General features: G+C 43.5%; 1 pseudogene; it reads right to left on the bottom strand.

The window, feature by feature from the left end:
* On the bottom strand, nt 1–26,396 carry LOC114781530 (fibroblast growth factor receptor 2-like; annotated as a pseudogene).
* Between the last annotated feature and the right edge of the window lie 1,478 nt (nt 26,397–27,874).

Genomic DNA, 27,874 nt, shown 5'->3' with positions numbered 1-27,874 from the left:
TAAAAAGTGTAATTTCAGATTGAATTTATTATTGATATATGCATATCAAATAAACAGGAACCCAGGATCTTTTTGCTCTGTTACTGCCACTGAAGATAATTTAAATTAAAACAGACTGAATCATTCCCTTACCTACTGCAATCATTAATTATTTCATATCAGAAATATTTTTTTTCATTTTTCTTTAAAACATAAGTCAATAAATTAACATGCTACCTTTCCCTGAAGGTGAATGTGTGTGTGAATAAGAGGCATAAAAAATATGTTGCTGATAAAAAAGGTGGAATCTAGGAAAATGAGAGTAGTAGAGGGAGGAATTATTCCATACAAAAAATATTTCACTGTAAATATATATATATTTATACATATTTGAATATATTTACAAATATACCCAGCACTATGTACCATGTTAAATTCTGTTCATTAATGATTGTGTGGGCATACCGAACATTCAAAAAATAAACAATTAAAAAAAAGATGCAGTGTTTCTGTTTTCCATTTTCGCCACCATCCAGCATTGGCTATCCCTTTTTGTTTCTGCCTTTCCTCTTCTTGCTGATCCTCAGTTCACTGTGGTCCATCCCTGGAACGAAGAATATTGGAATGCCAGCAACGGAATGATGGTAGGAAGTTTGTAAATTCAAAAAGGGGGGGAGCAGAAATGCTCCACATTCAGTCAGTAAAGATCAACTTGAGTTGAATCCTATTTAAGAGCTTGGTCACAAAAATGTATGCGTGTATGCGTGTGTGTGTGTGTGTCAGCAGCACTGCAGCCCTTTCCCATCTCTCTGAGCTCCATCAGTTCATCAGGTGCTCATGTCGGGTGTCAAGAGTTGAGATGGAGCTCCTGCCCACTCATGCCTTGGAGTTCATGTGTTGGTACTTGGGAAGGCAGGGGTCATCTGGCAAGGGGTCATGTGAGAAGACTGAGTCATCTCCAGAGGGCAGGAGCTGCGTGTGTCCTGGAAGCTTGGGGAATACTGCTCTGTTGGCGCACAGAGGAGGTCCAGATACTCCTGTAAAAAGACATGAAGAAAAAAACTTGACACATTCAGCAATGACACTAAAGAAGTTCAGCATTTTGGCTTGACCCCCTCTAGAGCAATTCACTTTCGCAAGCTTTTGATTGCGCAAACTATTCTGCACAGATCCATTTTTTAAAGGCTTTAACATTCAATGAGTTTCCACAGAACTGTAGATGGGACAGAGGCAGATTCTGTCTTTCTGAATCTTCACTTTCTAATTACGTTTCTGCAGAATTTGCATCTTCACTGATTTAGATTTCATGCCACCGACAGCACAACTAGTGATGAAATAAGAGCAGAGCTGAGAATTTTCTGCTCTTTGTGCTGGTTGCAGAAGTGCGTGAGAAGAGGAAGAGGAAGGTTTTGGGTTTCTGGATCCAGTCTCTCAGGCCCAACACACGGCAGCTCGAGTTACTGAAGCACTCCTCACCCACAAATGTTTTCCAGCCATGTAGAGAGCCAGTTAAAGTCCATCGAAGAAAAAGGAAAAAGGACAAGGACAAGGCTGAGCTGTATTTTCAGGAAACCAGACCTGACCACAAAGAGTGCTGGAATTCCACCTCTCATCCCCAACGTCAAGCGGCCACAGGAACATCACTGCCACGAACAGAGGCAGGATGGAAAAAATAACTGCACGCCAGAGGGCAGGGAGAGGAAGTATAAGCCCATGTGATCAGTGAGGCACTTTTACTGCCGTGCCACAGGCCTGCATGGAATCAAACTGTGCACCATAAAACCCCTTTGGAGTTTTTTGGAGATTTGATACAGAACAGCATATGAGAATAAAACCTCTGGTCAGAGGAAGATCAATGCTTAAGAATTCACTTTAGTGTGTTTTTTTCTTTTACCTCACCTCATTGGTTGCCAGGGTGAGGATGCGGTCCAGGTCCTCCACCAGCAGTTTGAAGGTGGGCCTTTGGGACGAAATGGCATGCCAACAGTCTTTCATCATCATGTATCTGAACCAGGGAGGGTGAGAGAGACGGACAGACAGAGATGCAGAGAAACAGCTTGTTTACGACGGTCTACTTTAAACCAAATAAGCAAAATCTGAGCAAAACTCCTCCAAACATGTCATAATTTTTTTTATTGATATTCTTTCCCATTTTGAAATTCTGTTTCAATATCAATTTGTTTAAGCTTCAGTTTGCTTTAATATTAATTTCTATTCTGATTCATAGTTAATCACATTAATAAAGCTACTCTACGCACAGATATCCTGAAACATATATCTAAATTACTCCACCGTGTCACCATCAGCAGCTGAATGGATTGGATGGACACATTATTTTATTTTTCTACTCAAAGAGACCTACTCAAAGTCCCATTTATTGAAGTTGTCTTTTATATCCATGAAACTGTAAAAGGTTTTCTTTCTTTCTTGTCTGAAAATGTTAATTTGCTAATTTGTTCAAAATAGACAATTTCTATATTTTCTTATGTATTACATATATTTATTTTCTTGTTACCTAGCGTGTGTGTCTGGTGATTTGTGCACTACCATTGGCCTATGTAAATATCCAGTATGTACGTCAGTCTGTTTGTCTCCTGCTCGCTGATCTCAGAACAGTCTGAGTCACAGACTGAATGGGGACACAGCTGTTTTCAGTTATAGCGCCGTTACTGAGATCATCAGACTCAAAAGACATTTTTATGCTTCATGCTAACTGGCTAACTGGTCACTTTCCCCCTGCCTACTATAGAATAAACAGTGAGGCACCTGAGCCTGACCACACATAACACACACACACACACACACACACACACATTCGCCAGGTGCTAAAGAGCTCCATGAAGTTATCATTTATGAGCACAGCATGAATCAGGCTCCATCTACGGTCCTCCAGAGGACTGAACAGAGGTGTAACTGGCTGTGCTGACAAGCATGAAGTGAGTTGTGGTGTGACTCACAGGTCATTGTTGCAGTTGCTGGGCTTGTCCATGCGATGGCCTTCCTTCAGCAGCTTGAAGAGCTCCTCTACAGGGATTCCCGGATATGGAGACCCCCCCAGTGTAAAGATCTCCCACATGAGCACCCCAAATGACCAACTGAAGATAAGCAGAGGGAAATCGTACAAAAATGGTCAGCCATGGCCCATTATTTCCAGACTAACCACAGAAGTCTGAGTTACGTACAGAAGTTACGCTACGTTACAAGAGAACAAGTAAAAACTGGCTTCTCAACGTTAATAATAAATTTCTGTCAAACCGTAACCTAGACTGTGCATGCTGTATACCAGCAGCTCTGTTTTGTGCTGATCCTCCACAACAGAGCTGACACAGACCTTCGTAGTATTTAGATGCTTCATTCAGAGGGACCGAGGTGATCAGCGTGGAACTTGGTGGCTGTTAACTGTGTTAAATGCATAATGCGCCTTTTCATTTAGGACTTTTACATACACACACACACCAGACACACACTCAAACACAGCCAAGCAGCTGATATTGTATTTAGTGTCAACACACTCTCAGATACTTTTGTCCAAAACGATAAGCATTGGTTTGTGTACATGTGTCGTGTGCTTGTGTGTATTCTAAAATGCAGTGAGCTGCACAATAAAATCACTGCTTCCAAAAACAGCACACACTGAAACATCATTAGACGCTACACTCCCACTTTTACCCAAAATCTTAATTTTAATTTCAAACTTGCGTTACCTTCCCAACACATTATTTATATGTAATTTCCATTACTTGTATTTCCATTCAGGTACGCTCCTAATGCACAACATACTGTATGGAGTGGGGGCACCAGACTCCACTAGTCACCATTCAAACCAGCAGTAGCTGTTGTTCTCCACAAGATTATAAAAACAATGTCACCTTCAGATGACCTCGTCTCACACACACACACACACACACACAGAAATGTAAACAGTCTTGATTAAATCCCATGATACCTCTACAGCTCATTGGGATTCATGTAATCTGATGTCATGCATGGAGCGCTGGACTGCAGCAGCTGTAGATTGTAGCATCCCACTCTTGAGATTTCATGAGAAGCTTCATAGAACTATTAACTACACACACAGACACACACTATACTAACCCTTAACTCCAGACCCTACAACTCTTAACCTTAAATCTAATAAAATATTAGAAAATGTTAATCCTGTGGCACACGATTATGAATGTACAGTGCTGGGCCACTCAAGGACATTCACAGAGTTGTCCTGAACCCACTTCTTTGATATATTTGCTGTATGCTTAGGGTCGTCATCCTGCTGAAAGATGTACAGTCACCCCATTCAAGAGTGCTCTGGAGAGGTTTTCATCCAGGATCCCAGTTCCTGCAGGTGAAAAAAAATCCCCACAGCACGATACTGCAACCACCATGCTTCACTGTACAGATGGTATTGGCCTGGTGATAAGAGGTAGACAACAGACCATGTTTCTCATGGTTTGAGTCCTTCAGGTGCCTTTCGGCAAACTCCATGCAGGCTGCCATGTGCCTAAGGAGTAGCTTCCATCTGGGCATTCTACCATAAAGACCTGATTGGTGGACTGCTGCAGAGATGTCTGTCCTTATAGATGATTCTCCTCTGTCCACAGAGGACTTCTGGAGCTCTGAGAGAGTGACCACCAGGTTCCCTGACTAAGGCCCTTCTCATCCTATCGCTCAGTGTAGGTTACCGGACAGCTCTATGAAGAGTCCTGGTGGATTTGAACTTCTTCCACTTACAGGTGATGGAGGCCACTGTGCTCATTGGGACCTTCAAAGTAACAGAAATCTTTCTGTAACCTTCCCCAAATCCTGTCTCTCGGGTCTACAGACAATTCCTATGACTTCATGCTTGGTTTGTGCTCTGATTCCAAATAAGCTGCAAAAACATCTGAAGGCTCAATTTTGAGTTCCATGGCAAAGACTGTGAATACTTATGTACATGTGTTTTGTCAGTTTTTTTATTTTTAATAAATTTGCCAAAGCTTTAAGTAAACTTTGTTCATATTGTTATTATGGGGTGTTGTGTGTAGAATCTGAGAAAAAAAAATAATGTAATTAATTTTGGAATAAGGCTGCAACATAAAAATATGTGGAAAAAGTGATGCACTGTATATTTAAGTTCACTGAAACTTACACATGCATACAATATACACACTACACACAAACCTACATACACTTATTAACATGCATATATATTGATTTAAGCAATGCAATATTTGTATATGATCTTCTACAAAGAAAATAATAAACCTCACACACACAGTGTTTAGAACAATGTGTCCAGCAGATCAACTGGAGCTCTGACATAGTGACCACCAGGTGTGTGTGTGTGTGTGTGTTGGGGGAGGTGATTTCATGCGACACCAGCAACCACCCTGTTACTAATACTGCAGCTTCAAAGCTCTACAATCAAACCAAATTCTCAATTCATAAATGGCAGCATTATTATGTCATTATACACGTTAGAATTTACAATCAATATCAGTTTATGTGTGTGTAGTGTGTTTATGAGAGTACAGCAGAAAGAATTATAGATTTCATGCCTCAATTCCTTTACACATAAGAAACTGTCATCAGTTTGAGTCTGATTGTGAACAATCAACAATCATTGACATTGATATTCAGTTGTCATTGGTCGGCTGCTGGCTGATGCTTTAAATGCAAACGTGGGTTGTACTTACACATCACTCTGGTGTGTGTACACTCTGTCAAACAGTGCCTCAGGAGCCATCCACTTCACTGGAAGACGACCCTGTACATGAACATATACAAAGGTTAAGAGGTCCTTTTACAAACAAATGGCCAGCAAGGAACTCCTTAATGGTTGAATCCATTATAGCTAACTGGAGCTGTGTGTTTAAATGAACACACACACGCACAGCTCTCTCAGAGATGGGAACCGGATAAGGGTTGCCAGATAAACTGTTATCTCAACTTCCACAATCATTCAAAGACAGTTAATGAGAGAGTGAAAGAGACACGGAATGACAGACTGAGATAGTTTATCTGTAAGCTGGAGAACAGAATGAGGGATTGGGTGAAAGACACTGCAGGGGAAAAAACACACACACACACACACACACACACACACACACCAAGCAGACAGGGATATTTATTTTGGAAACCCAGACTGGATGCCACAGCCGCTAATTGAATTGGTCAGCCCTCACTCTTCATCACTGTGATGTGCCCTGTTTTTATGACATCACTGTGGTGGAATCTGTGGATAAAGGAATCTCAGCAGGGGAAGTCAGTTAAGGTCCTGAGCTGTTAATAAACCATGACCATTTCAACTGTGTGTGTGTGTGTGTGTACATTTCTGAAACACAATTGGGTTTATGCTAGATACACACACACACACACACACACACACACACATAAAAATTGAGGTATAAGCAGCAAAACTCACAACGAAAGAGACTCTTCTTAAATCTTAAAATTCAGCAACAACCTTGGGACCTGCAGACTGACTGAGAGGAACAAAGAATCCAGCTCCTTACACACAACACACTCACATTGGTGGTTTTCTTGTAGTAATCAATGTTATGCACATCTCTGGCAAGTCCAAAGTCTGCAATTTTCATGACGTTGCTCTCGGTAACCAGGACATTCCTGGCTGCCAGATCTCGATGTATACACTGGAAGTAGAAAAAATGTATCACAATGATGGTCACAAGGTTTTTATTTAAGAATGTAAAAATATTTTCACCTGTGTCAGTACTATGTGAACAGTAGTAAAGTGTGAGTGTGTGTGAGAATGTGCATTTTGTATATGCATGTAACACGTGTGTGTGTAAATCTTTCCACTCACCTTCTGAGAGGCCAAGTACTCCATGCCGCGGGCGACCTGGTAGGTGCAGGAGACGAGGGTCTTTAAAGGTGAGCTGCTCGTCTGATACGCGGACAATGTCATAGGAATACTCCATCCCCGGGGGGCGTCGTGCACGCAGGTACTCACGCAGGTTCCCCTTTGATGCATACTCCACGATCACATACAGAGGACCTGCAGGAACCAGGCCATGGTAACTCACTGCAGCCCTGCAGTGTGTGGGCTAAATTCCACTGCTTATGCAGATATATACTCAGAAGAAACTGAACAGCTTGTCTTAGCTATTCTTTGGTTTAAATAAACCAATTGCAAATTTAAAATAACTGGCACTGTGACATATTAGCCAACAAATGATTTTTCCATGTGAAAAATACACTGTGTGATGGGAGTGCGCAACCAAAAATTTCTCCTTTCTCCTTCCCTTAGTGGAGCCCCATGGATGGATGGCATTTGCCTATACTGCCAATGCCACGGGCTGGCCATGTGCGTGTGTGTTTTTTGTATTCTCACCCATCCTGTGTACAGGCCCCCAGGAGGTTGATTATGTTCTTGTGTTTTCCAATCATCTTCATCATCTCCATCTCAGACACAAGATCTGACAGGTCCTTCTCCGTTGCATCATCTGTTGAAAGGAGAAAGAATGTCCAGGTGTCTGAGCAAATAAATAAAACACAGACACACATACAGGGAGTGCAGAATTATTAGGCAAATTAGTATTTTGTCCACAATCATCCTCTTCATGCATGTTGCCTTACTCCAAGCTGTATAGGCTCGAAAGCCTACTACCAATTAAGCATATTAGGTGATGTGTATCTCTGTAATGAGAAGGGGTGTGGTCTAATGACATCAACACCCTATATCAGGTGTGCATAATTATTAGGCAACTTCCTTTCCTTTGGCAAAATGGGTTCAAAAGAAGGACTTGACAGGCTCCGAAAAGTCCAAAATAGTGAGATATCTTGCAGAGGGATGCAGCACTCTTAAAATTGCAAAGCTTCTGAAGCGTGATCATCGAACAATCAAGCTTTTATATTCAAAATAGTCAACAGGGTCGCAAGAAGCGTGTGGAAAAACCAAGGCGCAAAATAACTGCCCATGAACTGAGAAAAGTCAAGCGTGCAGCTGCCAAGATGCCACTTGCCACCAGTTTGGCAGAGTTGCAACATCACTGGAGTGTCCAAAAGCACAAGGTGTGCAATACTCAGAGACATGGCCAAGGTAAGAAAGGCTGAAAGACGACCACCACTGAACAAGACACAAAGCTGAAACGTCAGACTGGGCCAAGAAATATCTCAAGACTGATTTTTCTAAGGTTTTATGGACTGATGAAATGAGAGTGAGTCTTGATGGGCCAGATGGATGGGCCCGTGTCTGGATTGGTAAAGGGCAGAGAGCTCCAGTCCGACTCAGACGCCAGCAAGGTGGAGGTGGAGTACTGGTTTGGGCTGGTATCATCAAAGATGAGCTTGTGGGGCCTTTTCGGGTTGAGGATGGAGTCAAGCTCAACTCCCAGTCCTACTGCCAGTTTCTGGAAGACACCTTCTTCAAGCAGTGGTACAGGAAGAAGTCTGCATCCTTCAAGAAAAACATGATTTTCATGCAGGACAATGCTCCATCACACGTGTCCAAGTACTCCACAGCGTGGCTGGCAAGAAAGGGTATAAAAGAAAAAAAAAACTAATGACATGGCCTCCTTGTTCACCTGATCTGTGGTCCATCATCAAATGTGAGATTTACAAGGAGGGAAAACAGTACACCTCTCTGAACAGTGTCTGGGAGGCTGTGGTTGCTGCTGCATGCAATGTTGATGGTGAACAGATCAAAACAGAATCAATGGATGGCAGGCTTTTGAGTGTCCTTGCAAAGAAAGGTGGCTATATTGGTCGCTGATTTGTTTTTGTTTTGTTTTTGAATGTCAATGTATATTTGTGAATGTGGAGATGTTATATTGGTTTCACTGGTAAAAATAAATAATTGAAATGGGTATATATTTGTTTTTTGTTAAGTTGCCTAATAATTATGCACAGTAATAGTCACCTGCACACACAGATATCCCCCTAAAGTAGCTAAAAATAAAAACAAACTTAAAAACTACTTCCAAAAACATTCAGCTTTGATATTAATGAGTTTTTTTTTTGGTTCATTGAGAACATGGTTGTTGTTCAATAATAAAATTATTCCTCAAAAATACAACTTGCCTAATAATTCTGCACTCCCTGTACACACACCTCAACGCCCATGTACACCCATCTGGCAATGTCCCTGCTGGTCGACAGCAGAGTGTTCGGTTACCAAAAGCAGAGGCCACAGAGACGCCCTTTCAGCAAGAGGGTAATTAAAGCAGTTTGTTTAATTTGGGATAAGTGCCCCCGAGGACAGTGGCCCCCTTTCATAACTCAACCACTGATCACATGACCCACATTCCTGTGCTGTGTATTCTACGCCATCTCCACTCCTATCCCCTCTGCTTTTCTCTCACCATCTCTGTCTTTCTCCATATTTCCACATGTCTCTCGCTACCTGTCTCTATCTCTGCATATGTGTTTTGGTTCAGATCGCTCAGCACCAGTCAATAAAAGGTCCCGCATTATGACTCAAGGTCAGTTTGTAACCACCTGAGCACAGACCTCCTACCCCATGATGACCCCCATACCAGGCGAGAAATGAAAACAATTTAAAATTCTGATGTAATAACCACAGACATTTATTTTACCTTTCAGCATTTTCACTGCTACAGTCAGCGCCTCCTTGGGCTTGTCCTTATCGATGCCTAGTGCTTCAGCCATGACCACCTGACCGAAGCAACCCTCACCCAGCGGTTTACCCAGAGTCAGCCTGGGGGAGGAATCAAGCATTCAGATATTGAGATGGTAGTAGCCTAGTGGGTAACACACTCGCCTATGAACCAGAAGACCCGGGTTCGAATCCCACTTACCCATTGTGTCGCTGAGCAAGACACTTAACCCTAAAATTGCTCCAGGGAGACTGTCCCTGTAATACTGATTGTAAGTCGCTCTGGATAAGGGCGTCTGATAAATGCTGTAAATGTAAATGTAATGTAAATGAGATCATGAGACCACACCCACTTCATATCAAAATGTGTTCTCAAGTCATTGTGATTTATACTTATATATTTATTCGATTTATTTTTCCATCTGTTACTGTCTAATCTCTGTGAATGTTTTGAGCGAAGAAGGTCCAGTTACTCTCTCCCTGATCTGTCTATCATATTCAAACAGCACGCGCTGCACTGGGGTGGAGCTTGATGCCTGGGACGTCACTTACAGAGACAGCTGTGGTCTAAAAGGAGGGACATAAGATTACAACTTAAAGCCAAATGATGGCAAGATGTTAATTGGGTTTGCAACAAGTTACAGCCCAGCAATAAGCAAAACCATAACTGCCATTTTTAACAGATCATGCCATCATGATAAATCTGCTATATTATTCTGTGCAAAATGGCTCTTATTATGAAATTAATAATGCAACTATTTGTGCTCACATATACACAAATTGTTCTGTGCATGAAGCGCACACACACACACACAAGTCCAGAGGTATACAATTAACTCCACCTCTATAGCATGTCTCACGGCTGTGTAAATATTTCACACCCTTGTGGGTGCCTGGGGACAGCGCGTTCCTGTAGTAACACAATGCCATCCTTGTGTGTTTGCCACAGACGCCCCCTGAATGGCTGCCTGTCTTCCAGTCCAAGATAATCAATGTTATTTTTACCCCCGCCCCAATGAAAAAACTTTTAACATTCCAGAGGATTCCCCTAGGGCGTGAGCCTGGCAGGGCCACGATGAAGACAGAGGGCAGCAGCTTAGTCTCCATTTACTCGACCTAGAACTACTCTCTGGAACTACAGACATAGCACCAATGGAATTTGGAGTTTCTGCCATGAGGCTGAGGGCTGGACAGCAAAGAGACATCAATCAGGGCATGTCCTGATATCCTCTGACATCAAAAACAAGAACGCAGCCACTCTCAGCCTATTCCTGTGGCATAGCTATTAACGACTCATTAGTGGAGAGGTGTGTGTGTGTTCAGAATATTTATGGTCAATGGGGGAGGAGGTTGTTCATTATTGTGCAATGCAGTTAATTATTGCTGGCCTGGTCAAACACTTCCATGGACACATTGTTAGGTGCAGTCATTTCTTAGACACACTAGTGGTGGATCAGTGTCAAAACACACTTTAAATGAACAGTTATCTGACAACCTCATTTACAAGAAACAAACAATATCTCTGGCCCCAGTCCCAACTTTCTGATTTGTGGTTGGATCAGAGCCACCGCCAGACTCACTTGTCTCTGGAGAACTCCCAGCGAGGGTCCTCTGGAAGGTCATACTCCGGGATTGGGTCATCGTGGGCGGAGCTTCTGCGAGTGGTGATGCGTATGAATGGTGTACTAGAGCTTGTGGACGAACTGGAGTCTGATGACACCTGTATGGTGGGAGAGACACGGCTGATCACCTTGACACTCACAAACATCTTCCTTCTACGATCAGACAGACTTCTTTCAAAACTAAAAAAGTTCTTCCGGTGTTCTTTTTAATGCACATGATTCCCAACATTTTGCAATCCTCAAGATCAGATCAGTGCTCCAGTGGCCCCACCTTCAAGCAACCAAATTAAAGAACAAAGATTTTTCTACTCACCGACACCACAGCTATGCCCAGCTGCCAGACCCTTACACACAATGACATAACCAAGTCTGCAAATAATCACACAACTGCAGACAACCACCTAGTCTGTGTTTGCACGTGTGCATGCAGTTATGTCTAAGCGTGTGTGTGTGTGTGTGTGTGTGTGTGTATGTGTGTAGGGCCCTACAGTCATGTGTAAAGAACATTAGAACTCTTTATCTACTTTCTGTTACCTGGCGGCGCAGGGGAATCTGCTTGGTCAGCTTGTGGACGGCCGGCTGGCCACCAAAGTCTGACTTTTTGGTTGTGGTCCTCATCCGGCAAACAACCACAATAACCACCATGCAGGCGATGAGGAAAACACCAATGCAGTAGATGGCAATCTCCACATAGTCTGGTGGATATGTGGGCAGAAGATCATCAGATGGTGCTAAGGATAAAAATGGGAGGAAATTAGAGACAAAATGTTCTTAAGCTTAAAAATGGACAGACCAGTACATCAACGCAAAACTAAATCTCTCATGCACACCCACATAACATGTACAAGCTCTGCTCCAAAGGGCCAGAGTGTCATTTGCAGTCTCATTCGCATTGTTGTGTTCAACTGGAAAAGTTGATTTGTGCACCCCAGCCCTGCTGACACGCACCTCACACACACACATCCCTGTTCATAAAAACCACAGCTCATAAAAACCTTGCTCGCTCACCTCACAGACTCCAGTCTATAGCAAACCCACAATAAATAAAAGATGTCGCCCACCGTGCTTGGCGCAGTCCCCTTTTTTCACAACAAAGCGATTATCTACCCAGACAATAAGGGAATTCTGGACCTGCAACCAGCTCTGGCATCTGAATGTCCATCTGAAAGACATAAACACGTATCTGCATATAACCTGTTAGCACTAATGCTAAAGCCTCAAAAAGACACATTGTTCAGTCCTGCAGTGTTTGTGCAAGGGCTGTAGTTCCCAAAATCATTGTACGTATGTAGAAACACTTCTTACAATTTTGGTAGACTTACGGAATGTAGATTTAGTTACAAATCTACATTTCACATTTTAGTTCACTATTTTCATAAGACACAGACAGGACAGAGGTTGGCATCTTGTATAAACATACGGCGGCCATCTTGCTATTTGTAGTCCCTGTGTTGCCAGTAACCTTTTTCTGATCGAACACACCTCATGCTGACTCTTTTAGAATATGCCTGGCCTGTCTGCTATTTGACCTTGATGTTTTCAAGTTCTTGCCTGACACCATTCCAGAACTCTTCTCTGGTACCTCTGCTCTCGCCAATAATGACCCCTGCCCACTTCCAGCCAGCCACAGTAAAGACTAAATCCTTCAAAACACTGTGATCTACCATCGCTGCCATGTGACATGTGCCCTTCCCCACTGCTGCTTCATTGCCCCTCTGCGCCCATGCTGCCCCAAGCCCTGGTCGCCAGCAAAAACACCTGTGACTCTGCATCCCCAGCTCCCAACACTCTGCATCCCCAGCTCCTGCTGTTATGTCTGTGAATGCCCCCCCAGCACCTCCTGTGACACTTGTTTGTTATTTAACCTACTGAACATTGACCACACACACACACACACACACACACAAAAAATTAATTGATCAACACAACAAAAGGGATCACAATTTATGACAATGTTCAGCATTCTAACTTTGTAGTGTTCAAGCATTTATCAGAGCTAGGACATACAGACAAACAGAAAGGGAGTAGAGCAGTGCCTGCAGCTGCCATCACACTCTTTGACCTCACACAGATTGACCTAAAAAGGCAAACAGTACTAAATGAAAATAGATTTTTTGGCTTTGTCTGCAGGTCACTGCTTGCTCCCCCTCCAAAGGATCATGGCCAAGAAATTGGCAAAAGGTCAGAGGCGGGCAGAGAAAATGTACCTGGAAGCACGGTTAACCAAGCAGAGTGAAAGGAGATCCCGATAGAATTACCAGCCAAGCAGGTATACTCGCCCGCATCTTCCAGAGTCACATTGGACAGGTAGAGCACCTCGATCTCCTTGTCTGTGGTGTTTACACCTGCCGTCTGGAGAGCAAGAGTCCCAGGGAAGGGACAGGAAGGACAGAAGGAGAGGAGAGATGCAAGGAGAGAGACCAAAAGGGAAAAAGAGAGACAGAAGAAGAGAAAAATGAGACCCAATTCCCACAAGGTGAAAATTTCAAGGTCTTAATCCAGACACATCAGGACTGGATGGATGTGTCAAACCCCAAAGCCTGAATAACTGGACACAAAAGGGAAGGAGGGAGAAAAACAAGCAAAAAAAACTACAAACTACAACCACCACACTCAAAGCCCCGTCACCCACATAGTCCAGACACACACAAAGGTATTCATGGAAATAATCTCCTGCAACCCCAAATCCAAAGGGATGACAAGGGAGATATGAAGCAAAGAAGGGCATTTTAGTGAGCATTGCAGTGTCCAGTAAGCTTTTCCATGACTGCTGTGGGAGACACACACACCAAGGGACCCAACCACCGACCCGAAATCACCAGGGAAGGAGGGAAAAAAAAAACAATGAACCACAACCACAGTCAACACAGAAGGTCAGGGGTCACACGGTCAGAGTCAGGCGTCAGAGTTTACCTGGGAGAACAGTCAGCCAGCCTGACTGGTTGACCTCCCCGATATAATTGGAGACTTTGCAGGTGTACTGTCCCGCGTCATCCTCAGTCACGTTGTTGAGCGTGAGCACCTCCACATCCGAGCTGTTAATACCCGATCGCTGGAGACCGACAACACGGTTACACACCACTCACCACACACATGCACGGACATACAAACACAGATTTATGCGTACAGAGATTTTCACACAAACACATGGGCATATACACAAAAATACACACACACACACACACACACACACACACACTGTAATAAAAGTGAAAGTGATTACTTGTCACAAGTGACACACCAAAGCTCAGCACGCAATGCACACAGTGAAATGTGGTCATTTAACCAATCCCCTGAGGGAGCAATGGGTTGTCGTGAAAGGTGCCCAGGGAGAATTGTGTGGGGATGGTACTTTGCTCAGCCGGTTCAGGATTCGAACCATCAACCTTCTAATTATGGGTCTGTTTCCTTACCCACTAGGCCACCACTGCCCCAATGAATGAAACCAAACAGACAGATTCCAGTTCAGAGACACACACACACACACACACACACACACACACACACAAGCAATGTGAAGATCCACCACCACCAACAGCACTGAAAATACAGACAGCGACGCTGTCCTCTGGTCAAATCAGAATTGGGAAGAGCAATCACATGACCGTAAAATGGGGCTTCGAAAGAGAAAAACAGATGAAAAGGGAGGAGACCTGTAGAGAAAGGAATCTTAAAGGAAGGAGAGATGCTATTCTTGACCTACACCCAATATTCTTAGACATGATTGATATTTTGCAGGTCATTACAGGTGCATACCTTCAGCACGCGGACGTAGGGGTGTCCGTCAGGACCATAATGGCTGCCGTTCTTCTGAATGTGCTTCAGCCACTGAATATGAGGTTGGGCATCGCTGTACACCTTGCAAACAAAGCGCGCATCCTCACCAATGTGGACTGTGGTGTTGGCTGGCAGGCCAGCCTGGAGGATGGGCCGATGGGGTGAACGTTCTGAAAGGGGCACAAAGAACAAAGGAGCGGTTCCATGTAGCAGGATGTTCAAGGTCCTCATAAAGTAAGAACAAGTGTGTGTGTGCAGACTAAATGTTGTCCTTTAGTCTACATGTGAGAATATTCTGTACAGTTTTGGGTGTCTTATCAGTATACTACCGTTCTGATTTAGAGCCTCAGCCCAGATAAGAACTAAACAAACATACTCAACTAGACTCTCACTTATACACACAAAACAGACACACACACACACACCAACACCCACTCAGTCTATGCAATCATACAGGCCTTCCTGAGCCCAATATCATATCATGCTCACTCACACACACACACACACACACACACACTGACAGTCTATACCTAATTTACTGTTGACGACATAAACGCATACGGCCAACACCTTGTACAAACACACATCCAACAAAAACACAGTTAATCTGTATATGAGTGTGTGTGACTCACAGTCAGAACACACACAAAAGGAGCTGAAACAGAACAGAGGGGTTCAGGGATCGAGCGAGAGGGAGGGGTAATGATTGGATGAATTAAAGCCCCTCAGCTGATGGGGGATGAAAAGACAGAGGAGGCAAAAAGAAAAGAATGAAGAAAAGACGAAGGACTTTTCATTACACTCAACTGAATGAGGTTCCTCATTCTGATAATGTACCATTAATATCTCACTATTTCTCTCTCACACACAGTGAAAATCCTGTACACACACAGCTCACAACCCATAACACACTTCTGTCTTAGTGAGGACCTATTATAATAAACAGGGTAAACACATAGGATGCAATGGTGGAACTCACCGACTACATCCAGTGTGTAGGTGTGGTTGATGGAGCCAAACTCATTCTCCAGAACACAGGTGTAGTTTCCTTTATCAGAGGGCACCACACTCTCCATGATCAGGGTCCAGTGCTGGTGACGTAGCTGAACGCACATATACACAGAAAGTTACAGAGATTATAGAAACCCTACCACCAACCAGAGTCAGAGAATGAGGATAACTATGAAGCCAGAGGAACCCGCAGTAACAAGATGTGAGGTCCACACCACCACAGCATGATGGGAAAGCTAATAAGATCTGAGCTGACATGGCCACTCCGCCCCCTCCTTAGGAATCCAGCTCTCATGACTTCAGGCACTTCCACCCTGCCCCCCACTTCCCCCCAGCACTTTCCTCTTTGCCTTATTTTCTTATAGATTGGACCCTCGATTTTATGATCTCTTTTCAATCATAAACAAATAAACAATTTAAAAATGGTTCTTGGAACCAAATAATTCATCCGTCAATTACCAAACTAGATCACTTTCTTCACTGGTCACTGTATTTAAATAACAGAGTACACTGTCCCCATTAAATGCCACCAAAACACTAGTCCTATCAGCATCAGAATGAAAAATGTTCCTTTTCCATGACATTCAACTTTTAAAGACATAAATAAACATCTGATAACAGAACCTTCAGCAGTCCTGGTGTTCTACAATAGAACCTCGGCAATACAAAACCCTGTAGGATTTTTACAGGCCACAAATCTACTGCCTATGAGTCCAGTTAAGAGTCCACAGGCTTTTACTAGAATCAGTATAATAATCAATAATCAAAATGATAAGTAAATATCAGTACAGTACCCACCCACATAGCCACCCACCTGTCGCTAATCTCCAACAAGAGGCAATCCTCTTATGTAAATGTCTGGAGTTAACTTTCACCAGCGTTGACACTTGTGCTGCTCATTCTAAAGCTTTCATTTCAGCATGAATGTCCGTTGAGGAGTGATGCATCTATTGAGGAGGCCAGTGCATCTATTGGTGTTTGTAAAATAAGGTACTTTTGTACTCATGGAGCAAGGTCACAGACAACAGTCTCACCCGGTATCCACCCATGCGATCCTCCTGGCGGAAGGGCCTGCCGTTCTTCAGCCAGCGCATCCTAGGCTTGGGGTTCCCAGTGGCAGCACAGCGGAACTTCACAGTGTTGGCTGCAGGAACAGCGTGCAGCTTCTTCTCCATCTTCTCGGGACTGGTCCACTGTGGCGCCCCTACAGGACAGAGCATCACAACCCACAGACCTTTATTGCTCATTCACGTGACACACCCAAAAGCTCACCACGTGCACACGTGCTCACGCCTACTATTGCTATTACATCTATTGCTAAGTTTTACACCAAGCAGCATATTTTATACTGACATACAATGATATGTCCACTATACCACTAAATGCTATGAGATCAACTATTGCTGGCACAAAATGCTTAATGGGTTCTTGTTATTTGATATTTTCATTCAAAAAAGGGAAAAAAATCTTGTCACTATTAAATGGCCACACGAAACATGGAGCTCATGTGCTACTGTATAAAAGGAAATGCATGTGCAACAGACACATGTGTATGTGAATTTGCGCTTACAAAATACAACAGGTCATTTTGAGTCCATTGGCAGCATGCAACAGGAGTCTAATCACACAAGGGCATTTTATTCACGTTATGAGTCACGAGTAACATATAGTTTTGTAATAATTTGTCAATTCGTAATAATAATGAATACAAATAACTTTCATTCCTTTCAAATGATTAAAATAGCATCTAAAGCTCTGGTTTTTATTTAGTGACTAAGAGCAAGAGGGAGAGGAAAAGAGAGGAAACAGTGGAAAAGAGAAGCACTAATTTCTTCTCTTTAAATGTGAATGTTTAATGATTCGCAGTGAAGGGGCCCTGGTCAGGCCAACCAGCCAAACAGGAGGCAGTTAGGGGGGGAACCAGGTGGGGGGATCTGTCAGGTTAGAATAACCTCACCAGTTACGAACAGCCTTAAATAAAAACATATTTGGATTCTTGCATCAGCCCTGAGGGGTGAAGCTGCCGCTCGTTGGTCAAGAATGTAAACGGACCATCACGTTGTACTGAAGCTTGGTGTCTGTCTCCTGTCTTCAACCCACAATCAAATCCTGCACCAAATTTATACGTTAGTAACAGTGTGGATGAAAGGCGTAAAGTCGCACCTGACATAGGAAACACATTGCCATGCCCTTATCTACGTTCATCATCAGTCATTATCTCTGTGCGCAGCTGTTCTCAACTCAATCTTAAAAATAGGGCAGCCTTGATCTCACATGTTAAACATTCAACCAAAATTAATGTTGCACTGTTGTCCCAACAACAAGCAAACAGCAAAAGGTACCACAAGGGTGGTAGTAGCCTAGTGGGTAACACACTCGCCTATGAACCAGATGACCCAGGTTCAAATCCCACTTACTACCATTGTGTCCCTGAGCAACTCCAGGGAGACTGTCCCTGTAACTACTGATTGTAAGTCGCTCTGGATAAGGGCGTCTGATAAATGCCGCAAATGTACAACAAATGACAGTCAGACAGACAAGCGGTTAAGGAATCGGTCCTGGTTCAAATCCCAAGCTGCCAAGGTGCCACTGAGGTGTCACTGAGCAAAGCACCGTCCCCACACATTGCTCCCCGGGCGCCTGTCGTGGCTGCCCACTGCTCACCAAGGGCTCACAAGCAGAGGACACATTTCGTTGTGTGCACCGTGTGCTGTGCTGCAGTGTTTCACAATGACAATTGCTTCACTTTCACTTCATTCTTTTCTTTTTTTACTTTTTTAATACCCTGCATTTGGTTTTTTTGAAACGCAGTTGGCAAATCCAATTTGAGTTTAATTTCAAACAGCTTATTACACTAGCTTTCAGCTTTAACCACTTTTGTACTTCTTCTTTTCCCTCTTTCTCTTTAATTTGGGTTTATTGGGCTGAATGTTTCTCTCTCCCCACCAGGTTTAATTAATTTTGAGCTATTAGAGCTGACTCTTAAGAGCTCTGATTGTGTGTGTGTGTGTGTGTGTGTGTGTGTGTGTGTGTGTGTGTGTGTGTGTGTGTGTGTGTAAATAGGGCCACAAATGCATGCAGAGAATTTTAACAAGACATGGAAGCCATTTTGTTCAATTCTACCCCCCCCTTTTAAAAACCTGAAAAGAAGCCAGAAGTTGGACTCTCTCCCTTCACCCCTCCTTCTGTCCCATCTTGCAGTAGAAGATGCAATGTGGAGCAGATGGAACCTGCATAATGACTGAGACCAGCTGATCTTCTCCCAAGAAACACCTGAGAGTTCACACAAAGACCCCTGCTTGGTGGGCGGTACTCACGCATCTGCTCACCATCCGTGCCATCCTCTGCCCGCTCTGTGTCATCTTCATCATCGCCCGATGAGATGGCATCTGCGTAAAACTTGGATTACTCCAGACACCGATATGCTCAGTGGCTAAGTTCACACACACACAAAAAAACATCAAGGGAGTAAAAGCCTTGTGTGCACACACATACAACTCCACAGGATCATTTATAGTTGCTTCCCTAAACAGTCACTTTCCTAGATTTGTTTAAACACACACACACACACACACACACACACACACACAGCACATAGCACATAGCACCTCACAAACACACATAGCACAGTTTAGCAGCCTCGCTCACTGCAGATGAATGGGAATAGCTCACAGAAGAAAAAAAAAATCGGTAACTTAATGGGACCACACACACCAATTCACTTCCGGTTCTAAGCCCAGAACTGTCGCTTCAAGCTGAGAGAAAGCACTTTAAACGGAGAGCCTTGCACCCTGAGGAGGAGTTGGGGGAAGGGTGGGCAGGGTTTAGATGTTGTCAGATGTTGTGACTGCTAGAGTCTCCCACGCCGCTCCATTTTAGCTACGTAATTCCTGCACTGATTAACCAAAGTTGGGAGAAAAAAACTTGTGGAGTGGATGGATGGAACACGCAGCACAATGTCCCCCAACTCACCTGTGACATTAACCACGAAGCAGAGGGCCTCATTGCCAGCCGAGCCCACAACGCTGCACGTGTACAGGCCTGAGTCTGTGGGGGCAGCGTTGCGGATCTGCAGCAATTCCTGCTCGATACGCGTACGGTTGTCAGGCCCCAGAGTAGAGCCGTCTTTGGTCCAGGCTATGGCAGCTGCATCCGGCAGCGGGCAGTGCAGAGTCACCAGCTCCCCCGGATGCACCGAGCACACAGTGGGTTTAGAGATTTGGTATTTAGTTGGACGTTCTGCAGAAGTGGAGGGCAGCACGAAAAGAGAGGAGGATGAAAAAAAGTTGGGTGAAAAGTGCAAAGAAAAGAAGAAGCAACAACAGCGTAAGAGAAGAAAAAGAGGGGAAAAAAATAAAATAAAACACACACAATACAGCGCAACCCTACACAACAACCAAAAAAGAATTCCTGCAAAGCCAAGCAACCAATCAGGAGAAAGCAGTGGACTGAGTTAGTGAACATCACTTGTGTTGTACATTTACAGAAATCATTATCCAGAGCAACTTACAATCAGTAGTTACAGGGACAGCAACTTACTGTTAAGTGTTTTGCTCGGGGACACAATGGTAGTTAGTGAGATTTGAACCTGGGTCTTCTGGTTTATAAATGAGTGCATTACCCACTAGACTACTACCAGCCTTGTATTTCATATTTCAGTTCGGAAATGTTTGGAGGTTCTAGGGTGCCATGAGGGGTCCATCATCAATTCTAAACCAAATGGGGTTTGCAAGGTGGAAAAGGCAGAAACCCCAGTGTCTGTGTCTACATCTGAAACACACCACACCTATAAAAAGCCTGTCTTTGCAACAGGAAGGCCAGCAGCAGGGGCTCACGGCGCCTGCCGAATTCGTTCAGGATATGTAAAGTGGATGAAACAGAACGGAAAATGATACATTTGATATCCAAATAGCAACAGCAGCGTATCTGATTTCTAGCCAATTAACATAGCTGGATGATTAAGCCCTGGCCACAGTCATTCACCGCAGGGTATAGCCTCTTAAACACACACACAAAGACACACACAAGCTGTAAAACGTGTCTCTATAGATATGAACCTGCGGCGAAACCTTTCATTATAAGGCCTGACTCCTATCCAAGTTCCTTTTCTATCACAGTGGGAATATGAGTGTTTGTGTGTAGGAAAGGGGGAAGGGAAGGTGAAAAGTGAGATTAAAAGGATTTCAGAAAAGAAAAAAGGAGAAACTTTAGCAACAATAAAAACAGGAATGGGACGGCATGGTCAGACTTGTCTAGAGTCTCCGTCTGCTGAGAGGCATCGTTTCTTCACAGCGTTCCCCAGAACACACCTCCAGCACATTCCTCCTCATTGTGGGTGTATGTGTGTTTGTGCGCACGCACGTCTGCCGAGTAGAGCAGATTAATATGTGTGAATGTATATATTTATACAGGAACTATTACTTAACCAATACTAAGCCAAAGTGTATGAAATGGATCAGAGCCTGATGATTGACCGCTCTCACACACGCCTCTTCATTATTCTGTATGGCAACTTTCAACTTACAATAGAGAAGAAACCCTATATGCCAGCATGAAAAAAGTGCCTATATGTGGGGTTGTGTCTGTGTGTATGCATTGATGAATGTGAGTCTTAAAATTTCTATCCACTGCTCCGCCTGTCTCACACACTGGCCGTCTCTTGCTTCATCTGCGTCTTTCTTGCTACACACATTCTGTTTGTCTCTCACTCTGTCACCTAAATATGGGTGTGAATATATGTATTTGAGCTTTACAGACATTTGAGCATTTATACATGTGTTATTAGTGAAAGATATAAAAATCCATAAAACAACAAAGAGTTCAAATAACTTTTCCTTTCCTTCTCACAGAAAAACAACTGCATTCACAAGCAGAATTCAGGTCTTTCTGACAACCCCCAAAATCCCCTTTACCCAGTGGCCTGTACACTGACCCCTGTTGACACCTTCTAGATGTCCCATTATATCCATTATTGTTTCTGTGCCTCATTTTTTTGTGGCAGCACAGCAAGTATGGGGATATTATTTTATAATTACTAGAGGCCAACAGTAATTAAACATTGTGCATTATACAGCAATCACATTTATATAACATCAGTCTGCATTTCACTAGATTCAAGAGAGATTTCTCTCTCAGTAAAACAGTATTCACAGTATACGGTGTATTGAAATACTGACCGTCCGCCCCCCCATAGTGTAATCATAAAAATGTATATAAAAAACTAAACTAAAACTCTCTCTCTCTCTCTCACACACAGTTATCGGACTTCCATATTCTGTGATCTATCTACAAGGTGTCAGAACTCTTCTCTCAACTGAAAACATTATGCCACACAAACACTACACATTAACTTGCAACACACCCTGATTCAAAACAAAACTACCTTGATACAATTAAATCAATGTTAAAGTTCCTTCCCAGTTTTTCAGTCTTTATTAGTTTGACAGTGATTGAAGATTTACTGTTTATCATTTTTCAGCTTGAAAATAGTCACTAATGTCAGGTTTACTAGATCAACAACCACAAATCCTGAAGTTAAAAGATGATAATCTGTCTGCATGTTGGTGTTGATAGTGGGCACAGGTCTGATATGTCCACAGCAGAGAAAACCTTGTGTATGCTATTTTGAAGAGTAGTACTGCATGGTATAAATGGTTTGCGATATAAATTTGGCCAACAGGAGACATTTTTATAATACCGGCCTACTGCAGAAATATCCGCTCTGGACAGAAATTATGAAGTCATATCACCTGTGCGAAACTTCACCTACTTGCAGCACAGGCCATTAGTTTTGAACAAGAAAACAGAGTGGGATCAGTGGATCAGGGGATCAGTGGATCCTTAAAAAGGCCTTAAATATCATTAAAAAATGACTATTAATCACCTAACCTACAATTGGAAGGTGTTAATAAAACAAGCCTTGAATCTGTTAATCCACAGTTCACTGCATGCTGCACTCTTCCAAGTTTACAAAATGCAGCATGCGTGTCAAGTGACCAATCCCTACCACTTGTTCGATCAATTCCACACATGCAGAACTGATTCAGGATCAAGGTTAGGTTTAACATAGTGGCTTCCAAACTCACAGAACTGATCAGGTAAGTGCTACCGATTGGGGACAGCACACATGGAAATGACCAGGGGCCTTGTGCAAAAAAGTAATTATGAGGTTTAAAAATCACAAAATAAAATGTTAAAATGTTAAATTTCATCTTCTGAAATATGTACACTACACACCAACAAAAATTGCTGGGTAGAGGAGACCCTCTCCAATATAAAGATAACTAGCAAGCTGTCCTGTCTTCTTTCTATCTACCAAATTTCCAACCTCATTACACCAACCTTTTTTTGCTGGTTTCTGTTTTCTCATCACAAAGTGTAAATCCCTCCAGTTCTGCAGCATAATCCCTGCCCTTTCTCATTCAAATTCCTCCAGGCTTTATTGTCATGACAATGACATCTCCGCCACAGGCACATGCCTAAGAACTGTGCCCACGGAAACAGGGCACTCACACTAACAAGTAATCAGTGGTGACATGCACCCCAGCATGCTGTTCTGATAAAATCTCAGATATGGATAAGTAAGGATGGGTGACAGGTGACATTTGCACCTGAATACCTTCAGAACATCAAGCGTTTTCAAACTGTGAGTCAGACAAACCACAGCGACAGCAAATAGCATCTGACACCCAAGCCCTGTGTCAAAATGCCTTCTGGACAATGGAGCTGGGACAGAGCAAGTCACCCCCACTGGCCACAGCACAGCAATCAGTGTTTGTTTAGTGGGAGAATTCAAACACGGGACGTCACCAGCACCAGGTGCTGCCTGACACTTTTACAGACTGGAGATAAGAGCTGCATTACAACCAAAAAAATCCCATATGCTTCTTCAGCAGGAAAGCAGGGGCGGTAAAAAACAGAACAGAGAGAGGAAGGCATAGCAGGGAGGGCTTAAGTCGAAGAGGTGGAGAAAAGAGCAAAAAAAAGGACTTAGGCCCCTGTCTGAACCTTCCCCTCAAAAAGTGAAAATTCTGGTTGTAAACAAAAACCTCTGGTTGGATTCAAACAGACTCTGGACCAGGCAGGGAGAATTTTGAGAAAAAAATCATGCTCAAAATGGATTCTGGCAATTCTCCTTTACGTCTGTACAAGACCCAGCAATGGTAACTAGGGCTAATCACACCTCATCACTAAATAAAGCAATGATAACCAAATGAGACAGACAAATAACAAATTCTTCCACACCTTTTTCATGGTAATTAATTGAAGGTGGTTCTGGGTAACCGCTGGCTTGAGGCCTGTTTTGTACGATGCCGCTATGGTCCCAGGAGTGGAAGGTAAATAAAAAGGTAAAATAAGTCCTGCCACTGCGGCAAGACTGAGAGGGAGTTACTGTTCACGGCCTCAGGAGAATAATTACAGCAGTGAAAAGGGCCGGTTGAGCTCGGGGGTTTGTGTCTGCACAGGTGAACCTTCCGTTCACTCTGTCAAAAAAACGTCCCATTGAGCGTGCAGCTCAGAAATTTTATCTACATATCACAACAAGGACATTTCTATAATAACATTTCACATTTCACAGAAAAACACATCCCGTTCATTGCAGGAGAGCAACACACCCCTGTACTGCAGCAAAATGAGTCAGATTCGAGTCAAAATGTTCATGCTTCCGACACAAAATAATGTTCCCCGCTGAGATCTCCAGCGCTCAAACTTTTCAGTGCAGCCCCCTCCCCCCTGAGTCTATCCAGAAAACATCAGTGCTCATATAAACATCACTATAATGGCAGGAATTCAGAACAAATCTTCACTCTGACCTTCAGGCTCCAACGTTGCCTCCTCAATCTCTGGTGTGGTGTTGAATGGCGGCCGTGCCACAGAGACAGTTGCCAGGGACAGCAGGAGTATGCCCAGCAGGCATGCCCATCCCAATGACATCCCGTTAATGAAGGGTGTGTCTGCCCATAACCCCCTCCTTTGCCGCCCCCTGGACACTGATCCCATCTGAGGAACTCCGCCCAAACATGAACTGCTGAAGGGCTGGCCTGTCAGTCACCGGAATTCCCTCCAATCGCCTGAAAGGAGAGACACAATAAACAGTCAACAATCAATGCAGCACAGACTTCAGACCCAATCAGACCCTCTACAGAGCAAGTTCATGTCTGTCTGAGGGTTTCCAGTCTAAACTAATCATGTCCAGACTCTTCGGACAGAGCTTCTGTTCAATCCAACTCATACAGAAAAACAACATTGTCTAAAAAAAATTAACTTTATTCCTAAACTGTTCTTCTGCATTTTATACTGTAGTTATATGTTAGTGTCAAATGTATATTACAGAAAGAATTCCACTAACATTTTAATGTCAACATTTTTCTCATAATATTAGTAAAATCTTTGTATACCATTCACACAATATTTATCTTGTAAAATAATATATAATGAAAATATCCAATACAGGCCAAAAATTAATAACGTTTTTTAAACTCTACAAAAAAAAAAAAAAAAAACCTGCTCTTTTTTTCTTTGGTTAATTTGTGTACTGTGCACACAATTATAGCAGGTCAAGGAAAATCCTTGACATTTTATAACAAATCTATTGCTGGACCCTTGTTTCTGCTGACCCATTCTCTAAAAATCTCTGGCTTGAGAAGCTCCTGCAGCAGTTTGCTTTTATCTGCTGCAACCTAAAATGAAATCAGCAGGATTTTATCACTCTTCACAGCCCTGATATCTGAGTTAGTTTTAAAAATCAGTTCATTCACCACTGCTGACCAGTTGAAGAAATGTAATACATTTGAATTCTGAAATATGTTTGTGCAGCAAAAAGAAATTGTAAAAAAAAAAAAAAAAAAAACCTTTAAATTAGAAAATTAATCCGGAACCAAACATAATCAACAGCATGGACTGGGCAAGGAAACAAGGAAACATATTAAATATCGCAGAGCCGGGTGCGCGCATCGGATCCACCCGCGGCGGTTCCGGCCGGTTGGGATGGGTACCTGGGCTCGAGGACTAGTCAGGCGGGCGCATGCGGGCCGAACCGAGACAGGAATGCCGATCTCCTCTCCCACGCACCTAATGATACAATCCCGACATCCTCGAGTTCAGAGTTGCGCTTTAATTCCCAGACGCGCTCATCGCCCAGACAATTCCCAAGTATTCCGTAAATCCCACAAACAGTCCGGTGTAGGGAACTATCTACTTGTGCTCCAACTCCCAGCAAACGCCACAAGTTGTCAAATCCCGACGCAGAATGTCTTCATCTGAAATCAGAACCGCAGCCTCTGACTGACCCCGTGGGCAACCGGTCTTCCTTTCCAGAAAGCAGAACCCGAAACTTCAAGCCCGGACTGTTCTCGTTTCGCCTATTCTCGTTGCAGTCCTGGTTCTGTTCTACAGCGCTCCGTCTGCCCTGCTAGCTCTGTTGGACCTTTTTTCCCTCTTCCAACCCCCCCCCTGAAATTTGAGCTTTTTCCTGACTTCGCGTCTTCCGCTCCGCCAATCAGCACGCTGCGTTCAGCCTTCAACGGGAGGCGGTGAATCGAACCGCCGCGACACGGCGCAGTGCGTTCTCCTTGACGGCCTGCCTGCGAACTCGGCTCGATACCAAGCGTCCCCTGGCGGTGAGAACGCCGAAAGAATCGCGTGTCAAAGACATTTAATTCATTTTGGACTATGACATGTACATGCCTATCTTGTAATCAATTTGATTATGGCCCGACTTCCTGTCCATGAGGAATATGCTGTTTTTGGTACTAAGCTGCGGTGATACTACAACAACAACAACATTTATTTCTTATATACTACTGAATAGTTGCTATGAAATTTAAAGAGGAATGACCAGCTAATCTCTCCCATTCATCCATCAGTTCTTCAGATCTTGACCAGGAGTTTTTTCTCCTGTGTCAATAAACGTGGGTCCCAATTGCAAATAAATATTGCAACAGCTACTTGAACTGTTAATTTTTAAATATGGCAGTGCCGTTCAGGGAAACCATCCACAAAGAGGAACAGATATATATATGCTATAGATGCACAGATATGATTAAATCACAGGGCACTTTGAAATATATTTTGGTTGGGCTGGAGGTCAGTGACCCAAATGTGCTTTGCTGAATGTGTTTGTAGAGCTGGAAAAAACAAGTTTGCTGTAGTTCAGCCGCTCCATGGTGCTACTCGGGGTGTGTTTTTTTTTGTGTGTGTGTGTGTGTGTTTGGCTCCTCTCTCTTTATCAAATTCCTGTTGTCCCTTCTTGTTCATGTCCATCCTGGGAGCCTCATGATCAATGGGCCCAAAGCTGCAGGCCCTGAGGAGACCTTCCCCCTGCTGTGACCCCCTCTCTGATCCAACCCTGTCACTCTCATTGGACAGGCTCTTTTCAAGGGTCCTCCAAGAAAGGGAGAGAAGCAGAGGCAAGGAAAGAGGGAGCTGTGGGGATGGCAGCGGGCCGGGGGGTGCATGGATAATCTCACCCCAGCTCTTGTTTAGCTCTGACGAGGTGGGGGCAGCTGCGCCCCCCTCTTCCCGGGGAGAAATAGCTCCATTCATGCTGAATGAGGCAGCTTAAGGAGGCTGTTAATACAGCTGGGACAGGTTTTTTTTTCTGTGAATGGAGCAAACTCTCTCTCACTTTCATTTGTCCTCAGTAAAGCCATCACAGGCCTTAAAAAGGTGACAGCTTGGTGCAGGATGGGGTGGGGGTAAAGAAAAGGGGTGAACCCCACATTAAAACATTCTTCTACCTCTCCTCCATGAAATGTATATTTCCTCCCATTTCCTCCACAATCTGGAAAGCCTCGTTTTAGAATTTTTGTCCATTCACTCTTCTATTCATACTATGCATCTGAGCAGCAGAAAATAAGGAGAAAACTGATGCCATAAGTTCACCAAATCAAAGCTGCCATGGCTTAGCAGAAGGTTAAGATGAGTCTATATT

The sequence above is a fragment of the Denticeps clupeoides genome, chromosome 2, assembly GCF_900700375.1.
Source record: "Denticeps clupeoides chromosome 2, fDenClu1.1, whole genome shotgun sequence".
In the NCBI taxonomy this organism is placed as follows: domain Eukaryota; kingdom Metazoa; phylum Chordata; class Actinopteri; order Clupeiformes; family Denticipitidae; genus Denticeps; species Denticeps clupeoides.
The sequence above is the reverse complement of the archived record's forward strand: the minus strand, read 5'-3'. Positions and strand labels throughout refer to the sequence as shown.